Raw genomic sequence first — 12,217 nt, 5'->3', positions numbered from 1 at the left:
GTACTCATTGGTTTATTGATCCTTCTCCTTCCAGACATGGTCACTATCTTTCCTTGTCTCTGTTTTTTGTGTCATTTGTCATAAAGGAAAACCCATAGAGCAAGATGCAGGCATCTCCATAAGCCTGTTTTCTGGGCGGGCCTGCAGTAGGCTTTGCTGTACGGCCCACCTATGGAGTATGTGCATAAGGTGGAAGCTATTGCTAACAGGGTATCTTGGAAGCCAAAAGAGCCGCAATATTGGTGGGCACAGGTCGAGCAGTTAAGAGCCATTAGGGCAGTTGCCACCTCAAGAAGTATCCTGTGAAAGGATAAGTTGGGTCATGGAATGGGGTAGATGATAGAAGTCCCCTGCCAACTTCAAGAAAATGTCCATGCAATGATAAGGTACTCTGTAAAGCATATATAAGCCCCAACCCCGCAGCACCTCCCCCATAGGTATTAGTCTGGCTCTGAGAGACCCAAAGCATAGCTAAAGCTGCTAATGTGAATATAAGATGACGTTTTTACCCTCTTTTTGTCTTGTTCTATGCCTTGAGAGCTTGGCTTTGTGACCCCTTTGGTCATGAGGGTTTCCAGTCCATTGGGGGCTTTTGTCATTTCAAACTTTGTTGTTTGTTAGTGCACCAAAACCTGTGCAGCAGAAGCCTTTGTTTTCTTGGGCTATTTTTTGGAATGAAATTTCTGGATCTTGTGAGGGCTACTCCTTTTGCACTCTCTTTTGGGGATGCCTCTTGCAGCCATAGTTAAGCCATAAATGCTTGTAGATATTGGAATATTAAAAACTGACAAGGCAAATATCCCCCAGAAACTCCATCTTGGAGAAAACTTGAGAGGTTTCTCTGTGCCTTTGTGATGTAGTTGGACAGGTAGATCCACCTATAATGTCATTTGAGTTACAACCCAATTTCTGAGAAATTAAGAGCAATTGTCCTTAAAAAAAATCCTTGCAAGACTGGAAATGCAGCTCGAGAGGCAGTTCAGGTTCCACTCATTTCCCTTATGTCGAAGAGCTTGCAAATCCTCTGGGGAATATTTAGCCCATCACTAGTCCCTAAGACTGAAGAAGAAAAAAGGGAAAAAGGCCAAAACGGCCATAAGAGTATCCTCACCAAAAATCTAGCATCTTGAGTGTCTTCTCCACAAATATCTGTAAAAAAGGTTTACAAAATTTGGATTTGTAACTAAGGAGGTTTATATTACTGTACCTGATTCGTGGCAGTGATTTTTAAAACAATAGCTGTGGAAACGCTGTGTATGTGCATCTATATGTATGTTACATATGTGTGATATTTTACCTCCAGATGGTATGGTCAAAATTAAGAGCTCTGTTTAATTGTCTTAAAGTAAGTGCTTACATAAATTCTAAATGTAATAGAAATTAACCCGAAAGTCTTTCAAGTTAACACAATATAAATTAATCTTCGGGAACTGAAAGCTTATTTAAGATCATTGGTTTGATTGAAATAGGCATGTCTTCAGAGTTGTCAGTATATTTAACATTAATTACTACATACTAATTTACCTGCTTTTGTCTTATTACAGAAAAATTAAAAGGTGTTTTAGGTCTATTGGTAAACATGTCTTGTGTTTTATTAAAGGGTTGTACTATAAAGTAACATGTTTCCAGAAATTATGACAAACGCTTATAAATTTGTCAAGCCACAGAATGCTAATGTAAAAGGACATTTATAATTGCTTACTTCTTAGTTTTTACTTAAAAATTAAGGTTTCTAAGGGTTAAAAATTCTAATATGCGATCAAGTCTACTAGAAATTAATAAGGAAAATATGTTTGTGTTCAAGGAAAGTAAGATATGTCTTTAGTAAAGAAGGTATGAAAAATGGAAATATTTTTGTTTCTTTTGTTAAGAAACATAAATTTGTCCCAAAGTACTAGCAGATAAAAAGAAAGGCATAGGACAAATTCTGAATGTAAAAAGAAACTTATAAAAGGTTTGTGGAAGATTAATTCTGGAAAAAGAGTTTTATGCCTGGTCAATTTGGCTGGCATTAAAGTAAATGCAATTAAGTAAATGAGTTTTAATATCAGAAATAAACTGGTACAAAAATTAGAATTTGGTTCTCTCTCGCTCTTAAATGGATAATTTTCTCGAGTTTACCTAAAAGACAGAGATCTTTGTTTTTTTAAGATAATTTCCTATGTTCAAAAGACTGAGCTTTCTCTATTAAGGCTTTTTTGGACGGTTTCAATGCTCTGTTTGCCCTTGACTGTTTCTGTTGCCACTTTTTTTTCCCCCAAAGCCCCAGTAGATAGTTGTATCTCATAGTTGCACATCCTTCTAGTTGCTGTATGTGGGACTCAGCTTCAGCATGGCCGGAGAAGTGGCGCGTTGGTGCGCGCCCGGGATCAGAACCCGGGCCACCAGTAGTGGAGCTTGCGCACTTAACCACTAAGCCACGGGGCCGGCCCCTCTGTTGCCACTTTGAATGGCTAACTAAGCATTGTTTCACAGCGGCAATATCAGCAACCCCTTGATCTTGTCTGACCAATTGTTTTAAAACCTTCTGATATTTTTGACAAGCTCCCCAAAATTCATATCTTAAATAAAGTCTTTCTTTTGACTTTTTTTCTTTGAGAATTTTCAAAGGGCCCTGGGACTTCTCAAAGAAATTTTCTCTCTTCCTATAAGGAGGAAGATACCAAACTTATTAGGCTTATTCAGTATGTTAAATTACATGGGAAACATTGTCAAATAAGTGATGATAGACTTTCTTAGGTGGTTTTATGTGGGTCCATGTTATTGATATACGTGTTTTGAAACTGTGTAACATTACTGAAATTCTGATCTGTCCTGGTTATTAGTCATAATTCTAGTTATTATTTTAAAGTGTTGTATGTCACAAAATTAACCAAATTTCTTTGTCAATTGCCATTTTGGAGTCTTGTTGTTTACAGACAGTTATTTCTTTGCTTTTGATGCTTTTGCAAAATATGTTTCATCTTCAGAGAAGTTCATGAAAAGGACTCTGGTGCTTACTCTAGAATACAGGTTTCTGATAACCTTTCAGATCGTAAAACTGAACTGGGTAAGAAATCACAAAATTCTAACTGAGAAACTGATGACTGTGAAACTGTTAACAAGATTAAGATCAAGAATCGATTACACTGGACTGAATGAACTGATGATGATGATTATAATTTTTATGACTTTTGTTTGAAATATTGCTGATTTTTTTTTAAAGATTTTATTTATTTATTCCCCCTCCCGCAAAGCCCCAGTAGATAGTTGTATGTCATAGCTGCACATCCTTCTAGTTGCTGTATGTGGGACACGGCCTCAGCATGGCTGGAGAAGCGGTGCGTCGGTGCACGTGCACGCCTGGGATCCGAACCCGGGCCGCCAGCAGCGGAGCGCACGCACTTAACCACTAAGCCACGGGGCCGGCCCTGCTGATTTTTTTTAAATGTTTTGTTTTCAGATTTAAGGAAAACTTTTTCTCTTTTCTCTTAAGCTAACTGTGACTTATAGCAATTTGGTGAATTATACCTTTGTAAGCAGAATTGAAACATTTATCTTTTTCTCTCTACCTGATCCCTCCAGGATTTGGAAACTCTTAGTAAATGAATATTCTTATTTCATGGCAATGTGGTTATTTGCATAGGTTCAATAAGAATCTGTTCTCCTTATAACAGGACACAATTAGGAACTCTGGTTATATTACCAAAGCTTTGACTGGAATATTATATTTGATAAAAACATACAGACTCAGATATGACAAGACAGCTTTTGAGAGACAAAGATTGGACTTTATGGAATAAAGCCACGTGGAAATATTGGCCTGGTACCTTATGTACAGTGTTCCAAACAACACTTACTGGATAAGTAAGGAATGTCACTTATCTGGCAGGTGCAAGGAACCTCAAAATATTTGGGGAACCTAACAAAGAGAGGAATTAACCCACCAAATCTGTAGGTATTGCAGGCAAAATCTGATGACGAAGTCCTTGGCTTGGCTTTCCTGGCCTTGAGAGGCCTTTAAAGTTCGATCTGAGATTCCTTATAAAAAGTTCCAGCAAAGCAGATTTAAAAGAGCCTATATGATCAGTTTCTATTCTTGCTGCACTTATTCAAATAATTGAATCAAGTTTTATTGAAACTCGACTTATTTTGCAAACCAGTTATCCTTAATTTGGCTATCTTTGGTAAAAATGAGGGTGATTTTAGAGAGAAAAATTATGCTTCAATATAAACTATAATACAGATTTGGGGATGTTGCTATTAATTGTCTTTGAGGTTTTTGTTATATCTGTTAACTGGACTGGATCCTGAATTCTTCTAGTCTCCTGAAATATCTGGCTACAAATCTCAAACTAATGTTTTCAATGTTTTTCCATCATTTCCACTTGCAATCACTGAGAACTGAACCCGCCCTTTTCCCTGCAAACTGAAGCCTTGCAAACTGAAGCTGGTGGACTTCATATAAACTTAGGAGAGATTCATGTCTGTTGCTATGTAAGCCACTCAGAAATGTACATGAATACCCAATGACATCATCAGAGACATGTAAAACTGCAAAAGATGCTTTTGACTGACATCTAGAAATCTTTTGACTGGCTGTGCCCTGTCCTCAGAAAGTGGTTTATAATTTGCTCCCACCATTAACTTTATTTTCTTTTTGTTTTATTAATTACCTGGTTACTTGCTTCCACAATATAGGCCTAACTTTGGGAGCCAACCTGCATCACCATCTTACTAAGAGAGTGGTTCAATAAGATGGAACAACAGGATGTCCCTCAAGATTGAGGGATTAAACAACAAAAGGGGGGGAATTGATACCAGCTCAAGACAAGATTGACGTAAGTGAAGCCATATTGTAGAAAAGAAACCCTATTTTAACTTTGACTGACCTCTGACTAACTAACACAACTGGATAGGCACCCTCCAGGAGATCTAACTGCTCTGTAGATTTTACAACCCCTGCTTGTGCATGTACCTCCAAGCTTTGATAAGATGATAACTTTGTTCTTTTGAGTTCCTTATGAATGTGATGACCCCTGAATAGACAGTCTGTGCTGATAGCCATCATCAATGACAACTGAAAGATCGGGTGTGGTGACTCCCAGTCTGTAACACCTGAGGGTCAACATTCCTAACCCCTTCCTCTATAACCCACCAGCCTATATAACTGCTGTAAGATTTTGTGTCCCCTTAAGATGGTCCTTTGAGACATTTGTTGGCCATCTTCCCCCTTGCTAGCAAGCTGTAATAAACTGCCCTTTCTTTTCCACTATCTTGCCTCTTGACAATTGATTTTTGTCTCATGGTGAACAGATCATGTCCTTTGTGCAGTAACAGTATTACCAAAAATATGTAATACCAAAATATTTATATTGCAATTATAGTAAATAATATATTTATATTGCAAAAATATGTTTACACATATTATCTTGGCAAACAGTTTCTCTCTGCTTACTTTTGATCATATTTTAATACAGTTTGAGACTGCTCCTATTTTCCTTAATATTACCTAATTTTAGTGTTATTTCTCCAAAATTAAATTAATAAGCTTATTTCTTTTTTTTAACATGTCCATACCAATAGTTTTTGCCAAAACATGATTCGGAAAGGACTTTAATATTATCTTTGCAGGAATATTTACATTGTATATATCCTTTGGATTTTTAATTGAAATGTTTATTGTGAAAATCAGCAATTCACAAGCAGTTTTAAGAATTACTACTGAGAGATCTTGTGTATACTTTACCCAGTTTCCCCAATGGTAACATTTCCCAAGACTATATTTTAATATCACAACAATGGCATTGGCATTGATCCTGTCTACTGGTCTTATTCAGACTCTCATAGTTATGCCTGTACTCAGTGCGTGTGTGTGCATGTGTGTGTATATCCCTCTGGGTATTAAAGCCACCTTCTTTGTCTGGATAGGCCATCAGGCCCACGCACAATCATTCTCACTTTTTCCTTCATTTTACCTTTGATTTTACGGATTTTTAAATTCCATTTTGATTTAACATTGTTTAAATGTTATGGAAAATAATTAAATTTTTACAACTCAAAACTATAACAAGAAAATTCCATAAACTTTCATTCTTGTCCTTTCAGAGAGTTAAATCTCTGTCTCTATATTTATATTCTTTTACTTGACTCAAAAAACAGCATATTTTGTACACTGTGCTGGACCATAGTTTTTCACTTGAGATTATATCCTGGAGAAAACTCCACAGAATTAGTTCTGCTGTCATGCAATGTATATGTCCCAGAAAACCACTATGCTAGGCAAAATCCAAAATATAAATCACAAGGCTTATTGAGGCCCTCAAAATGTCATCAGTAAAACATAAAAAAGAAGAAAGCCTAATAAATAGAGTAGCACGGTTCTACACATGTTCAGAGTTTGAGAAACACATAAATACTGTAGTAAATGTGGCACCTGATCTTAAAAAGCATAATATTAGTTTGTGGAAATGGGTGTCAGCAAGGTTGCAGCTTGTGAGTTATTGTGAAGTGGTGGGAGGAGCATTGTCTAAAATCAGACTGTTGCCTAAAACTCACCTATCAGGAGTGAATGGGTTTGACTCATAGAACATGGTGAACTGGGGTAGCTGGTAGTTGTTTGAGTTGTATGATGTGGGTGTTTTTCGATTCCTACATGACTTGTTTCAGCTGGATGCAATTTTCTGCATTCCAGTCTTTCTTGCACATGAAACTCCCATTAGCAAACATACAATTAGCTTTATTCTCAAAATGTGTCCTAATTTTTCAATTGTGTTGGAAAACGTTATGGAGCAATACTGACTGGATCAGTGCATGGAGAGCTCCTTTCCTCATCTCCACAGCTGGAGAGCTCTGTTGTTCAACTGTACCCTCACTCGTTCACCCAGATCCTTAGAGATGGCCACTGAGGTTATTTCTCATGCAGTTCTTCAGTGAATTGCCTTTGCACAAATATGCACATAATGTTAATGCTTGCTTACAGTGAGAAACTGAGGAGAAGCACAGAAAAGTACGTTATAGTGATGGTAAGATATTTATTTCTGCTTTCTTTCCTACTAATTCTACTGACTTTGAAAAAAAATCAACCCTTAGATATTGATGCAATGAGTTCTGGGAAATTGGAATTGGGGATTATCTTTCTCACTGAGACTGCAGTTGGGAGTTGGGATCCTTGGAAATTCATCCTGCCTTTGTTTTTATAACTTATCTTTGCTCACTGGACACAAAGTGAGACCCACAGACCTGATTCTCAACTGGCCTCAGCCAATTTCTTGGTCCTTTTCCCAAAGGGATACCTCAAACAATGGTGGCTTTTGGATGGAAATATTTCTTGGATGCCGCTGCATGTAAAGATGTCTTTTATTACTGCAGAGCAGGTACAGGGGTTTCCTTCAGCACAATCTCTCTTCTTAATGGATTTCAGGCCATTAAGGTGAACCCTAGTATTTGTAGCTGGATGAAGCTCAAGATTAGATCCCCAAGATTCATTGGCTTCTGCTGTTTCCTCTGCTGGATCCCACATCTCTTGATAAATTCATGTATTCCTATAATAGTGAATGTTCCATTAAATAGCAAAAACCTTAGTGTGAAAAAAATTATGGACACTGTTCCTGGAACGTGGTAGGGAGATTTAACATATTACATGCTGTCATATACATTTCCCCTGACTTTATTAGTTTGATCTTCATGGTTTGGGAATTAGCTCCATGATCTTTGTTCTGCACAGACACAAGGAGTGTGCCCAGTGCATTCACAACAGCCCCTCCCTCAGACCTTCCCATGAGGCCAGAACCTCACATACCACCGTAATCCCTGTGAGCTCCTTTGTTATCTTTTATGCAGTCTATACCCTCTTGACTGTTTGGATGACATTGAGTGCAAGTCCAGGCCGATGGATGGCCTCATGTTTCCAGCATTCAGCCCCTTTGTGCTCATCGTCAGTGATGCTAGGCTCTCTCAGTTATGCTTTGCCTGCAGGACACGGAGACACTGTTTTCCTGAAGTCGTTACACTGCTGTGAGTTTGTCCTCTTCCTGGCAGGCAGTCATTCATTTCAACATTTCTTAATACTTGGTTAACTATTACATGCTAGGGATTAGTGATGTCATAGCAAATAAGGCCAGTAATGTTCCTGACCACATTCATCTTAGAGCTAAAAATGAACGTAATGTTCTTAATTATACACAGATTGTCCAATCTAACTGTGCTAGCTTGTTAGTGGAGAAGCTCAGGGAATTTTGAAATACTGTAATAGAACAGAATTTTGAAGTTTAGGGAATTAGGAGACATCTGTCACTTCGAGTTTTATGAATATATATCAAAGTTTTCTCCAAAATATATTTTTGAAACATAATTGAGTCCAGTTCTTTCTGACAGAAGGAAAATCACGTGAAAAGATCCCAATCCCCTCAAGGGATTGGGAAAAATCCTGTGTGTTTGGGTGTTAAGAGACGAGGGGAACAACAGACGATGAATCTAGAAAGGAAGGTGATGGAGGGTTCTGGCTGAGTGCTTCCGACAGGCCCAGAAATCTGAATATTTGTTTTAAAAAAGTGACAGGACAATGAAGGGGTTCAAACTGTGGGTGAAAATGTCAGTGATCCTTATTGAAATTATTTATAAAATATTTAATTCAAACTTTACTTGTTTAATAATTAACACATTAACTCTTCCTTTAATTTAAATTTTGCAGATTGAATATTAATTAGTCCTCAAAAAAAATGCATTATCCATTTCTGAAGGCCAGCATTTAGTTTCTAATATTGACAAAAGATTTTCTTAGTCATTTTCATGTAAATGACAATTTCCAAAAGAGAAAAGCTGATTTTTAAGAGTTAACTCTTTCCTTCTAGTAAATTGATCATACTCTTGTTCACTTTTGGATTTTTCTTTAATTATCTGAAAATTCCTAGTATTTTGCTGCGAGTTCTTTTTATTTACTACATAACGTCTTTAATTATATTCCATATCTTGAAATGCCAAAAGTTTTATTTATACCCAAATTGTGAGTCTTTAAATCTTGCTTATTTCCAACTTTGTCACATTTATTTTTATTCCCATATTTTATCTTCTTAAAAAATTCCTATACTCTAAATATTTCTTGAATTCACATTTTAAAGAACAGTCTGTAACACAGCCTTTCCTTCATGAAACTTTACTTTTACCCAGTAGTAAAATAAAAAAATCAGTTGGGTACTGGGGCTAGCCTGGTGGCTTAGTGGTTAAGTTCACGTGCTCTGCTTCAGCATCCTGGAGTTTGCAGGTTTGGATATCAAGCTTGGACCTAGCACCGCTTATCAAGCCATGCTGTGGCGGCATCCCATATAAAGTAGCAGAAGATGGGCATGGATGTTAGCCCAGGGCCAATCTTCCTCAGCAAAAAGAGGATTGGCAACAGATGTTAGCTCAGGACTAATCTTCCTAACAACAACAACAAAAATCAGTTGGGTACTTCACACATTACTTTTTAAAAGTATAAATAAATATCTGCTTTAAATATTAGTCTGGCGGGATATTGATATTAACTAATTTTTTTATGACCTTTCTCTCATTTAATCCAACTTTCTTGAAGCTTGGGTTGATAATCCAGAAGAGATTCCACCTGTCTTGGTCACTTGGATTACTGCAATATTTTCTTTTGAATATTTAAAAAGCAACATCAGTAGGGAGTGATGTCAGCATCATGGCGGAGTGAGCTTTCCCGTAAACTCTTCCCCCAATAAGGTACAACAAAAGGGACAGTCACAGACCAACAATGAACTGCTACACAGCAAAAAGGAAGATTGGAAAGATCCACACTGCCACACATCTGAGAGTGGACGTGCTGGGGCCCCTGGAGGAACTGGGGAGAGGTAAGGCAACATCCTATCCTTCCCCATCAGATCAGCAATCTGGGTCCATGTGGCTCCCAGAGAGGTAGGAGGGGTGGCCCTCTGTGGGGAAACCATAGCTCTTCAGGGTCTCTCAGCCAGTGGGAAACTCCCACATAGAGGACTGAGAACTGCTGCAGAGGTGCCATCAACATCTGAGCACCCCAGGAGAGCAGATAAGGAGGGGCGAGCGAGAAGCCCCTGCTCCAAGGACCCAGAGGGCAAAAGAGAGAGACACCCCTGCATGCCCAACACTGCAGTTCAGCCAACCAGACCAGACAGAGTGGCCAGGCCTATTGCAGCGAGGAACTGGGGCGGAGTGCAGGGGCCTCAAATTACACAACCCTTAACCCCCACACAGTGGCAACAGGTGGAAACTGCAACCAGATATTTCCAGGAAGAGGAAAAACAAAGTGAATAGAGGAAACACAATGCAAAGGTACATGAAATCACCAGACCGGAAGGAAAATGATAAGCACCCAGAAACCAACCCTGAAGGCACAGAAATCCATAAGCTAAATGACAGAGATTTCAAAATAGCTATCATAAAAAAACTCAACAAAGTACAAGATAACACAGATGAACAATTCAATGAGATAAGGAGTTTCTTCACAAAAGAGATTGAAATCATAAAGAAAAAGAAATCAGTACTGATCGACATGAAGAACACAATGGAGGAGATAAAGGAGAATCTGAAATCTTTGAAGAGCAGAGCTGACAATATGGAGGAAAGAATTAGCATTATAGAGGATAGGAATACAGATATGCTCCAGGTGGAGGAGAAGAGAGAACTAAGACTAAAAAGAAATGAAGAAAGTCTCCAAGAAATATCCGACTCTATTAGGAAATGTAACATAAGAATTGTAGGTATTCTGAAGGGAGAAGAGAGGGAAAGAGGAACAGAGAGCCTATTCAAGGAAATAATAGCTGAGAACTTCCCAAATCTGGGGAAGGAGCAGGAAATACCAATAAGTGAAGCCAGTAGGTTGCCTACATATATCAACAGGCAAAGGCCCACTCCATGGCATATAATGGTAAGGCTGGCTAAAGTCAATGACAAAGAAACAATATTAAGGGCAGCTAGACAAAAACAAAAAATAACGTACAAAGGAACTCCCATTAGGCTCTCAGCAGATTTCTCAACAGAAACTTTACAGGCTAAGAGAGACTGGAATGATATATTCAAAATACTGAAAGACAAAAACTTTCATCCAAGAATGCTCTATCCAGCAAAAATATCCTTCAAATGTGATGGAGAAATAGTAACTTTCCCAGATAAACAAAAGCTAAGGGAGTTCATGGCCACGAGACCCCCACTACAAGAAATACTCAAGAAGGCCCCCAGGCCTGAAAAAAAGAAGAGAAAGGGAATACAAAACTTGCAGCAAGGAGAAAAATAGGTAGACAAAATCAGAAAAATAGTAAATCTTTACCAGAATAGGTTAGCAACCACTTAAATACCAAAATCAAAGATCAAAGCAAAGAAATCACCAAAAGTAAATATAACCTCATCACTGTAAACACACACCCACAACACAAGATAGAATAAATTGTAACAAGAATGACTTATAAGGGAAGAGGAAAGAGATTGAATTGTCTTAGCATAAGGAAATAAGAGGCCATCAGATAATGGACTATCTCATACACAAGATTTTTTATACAAACCTCAAGGTAACCACTAAACAAATAATCAAAACAAAATCACATATGATAAACAAAGAGAAAACTAGAAGAGTCATAAGACAGAACAACCAAACTGAATTGGCAGTCTGAAACACATGGGACAAGAAACAAAGGAAATGCAAAAGAACTGGAAAATAAGTGACAAAACAGCAACATTAAGCCCTCATATATCAATAATTACCCTAAATGTAAATGGATTGGACTCTCCAATCAAAAGAGACAGAGTGGCAGAATGGATTAAAAACCAAGACCCAACAATATGCTGCCTCCAGGAAACACATGTCAGCTCTAAAGACAAGCACAGGCTCAGAGTGAAAGGATGGAAGAAAATACTCCAAGCTAATGGCAAACAAAAGAAAGCAGATGTTGCCATACTCATATCAGACAAAGTAGACTTCAAGATAAAACAGGTTAAGAGAGAAAAAGAAGGGCAATATATAATGATAAAAGGGACACTCCACCAAGAAGACATATCAATTATAAATATATATGCACCCAATATAGGAGCACCAAAGTACATAAAGCAACTATTAACAAACCTAAAAGGAGATATTAACAACAGCACAATAATAGTAGATCTTAGTACCCCACTTACAGCAATGGATAGATCATCCAGACAAAAAGGCAATAAAGAAACAGTGGACTTAAATGAAAAACTGGACGAGATGGACCTAGTAGACATATAC

The 12,217-nt window shown here is 37.9% G+C and overlaps 1 pseudogene; it reads left to right on the top strand.

Moving 5' to 3' along the window:
• The first annotated feature begins 7,001 nt into the window (after positions 1 to 7,001).
• On the top strand, positions 7,002 to 7,999 carry LOC101406589 (vomeronasal type-1 receptor 1-like; annotated as a pseudogene).
• The last annotated feature ends 4,218 nt before the right edge of the window (positions 8,000 to 12,217 follow it).

This window comes from Ceratotherium simum, chromosome 33, assembly GCF_057802395.1.
Source record: "Ceratotherium simum simum isolate JZ-2026a chromosome 33, ASM5780239v1, whole genome shotgun sequence".
In the NCBI taxonomy this organism is placed as follows: Eukaryota; Metazoa; Chordata; class Mammalia; order Perissodactyla; family Rhinocerotidae; genus Ceratotherium; species Ceratotherium simum.
This window is presented reverse-complemented; position numbering and strand designations above follow the sequence as displayed.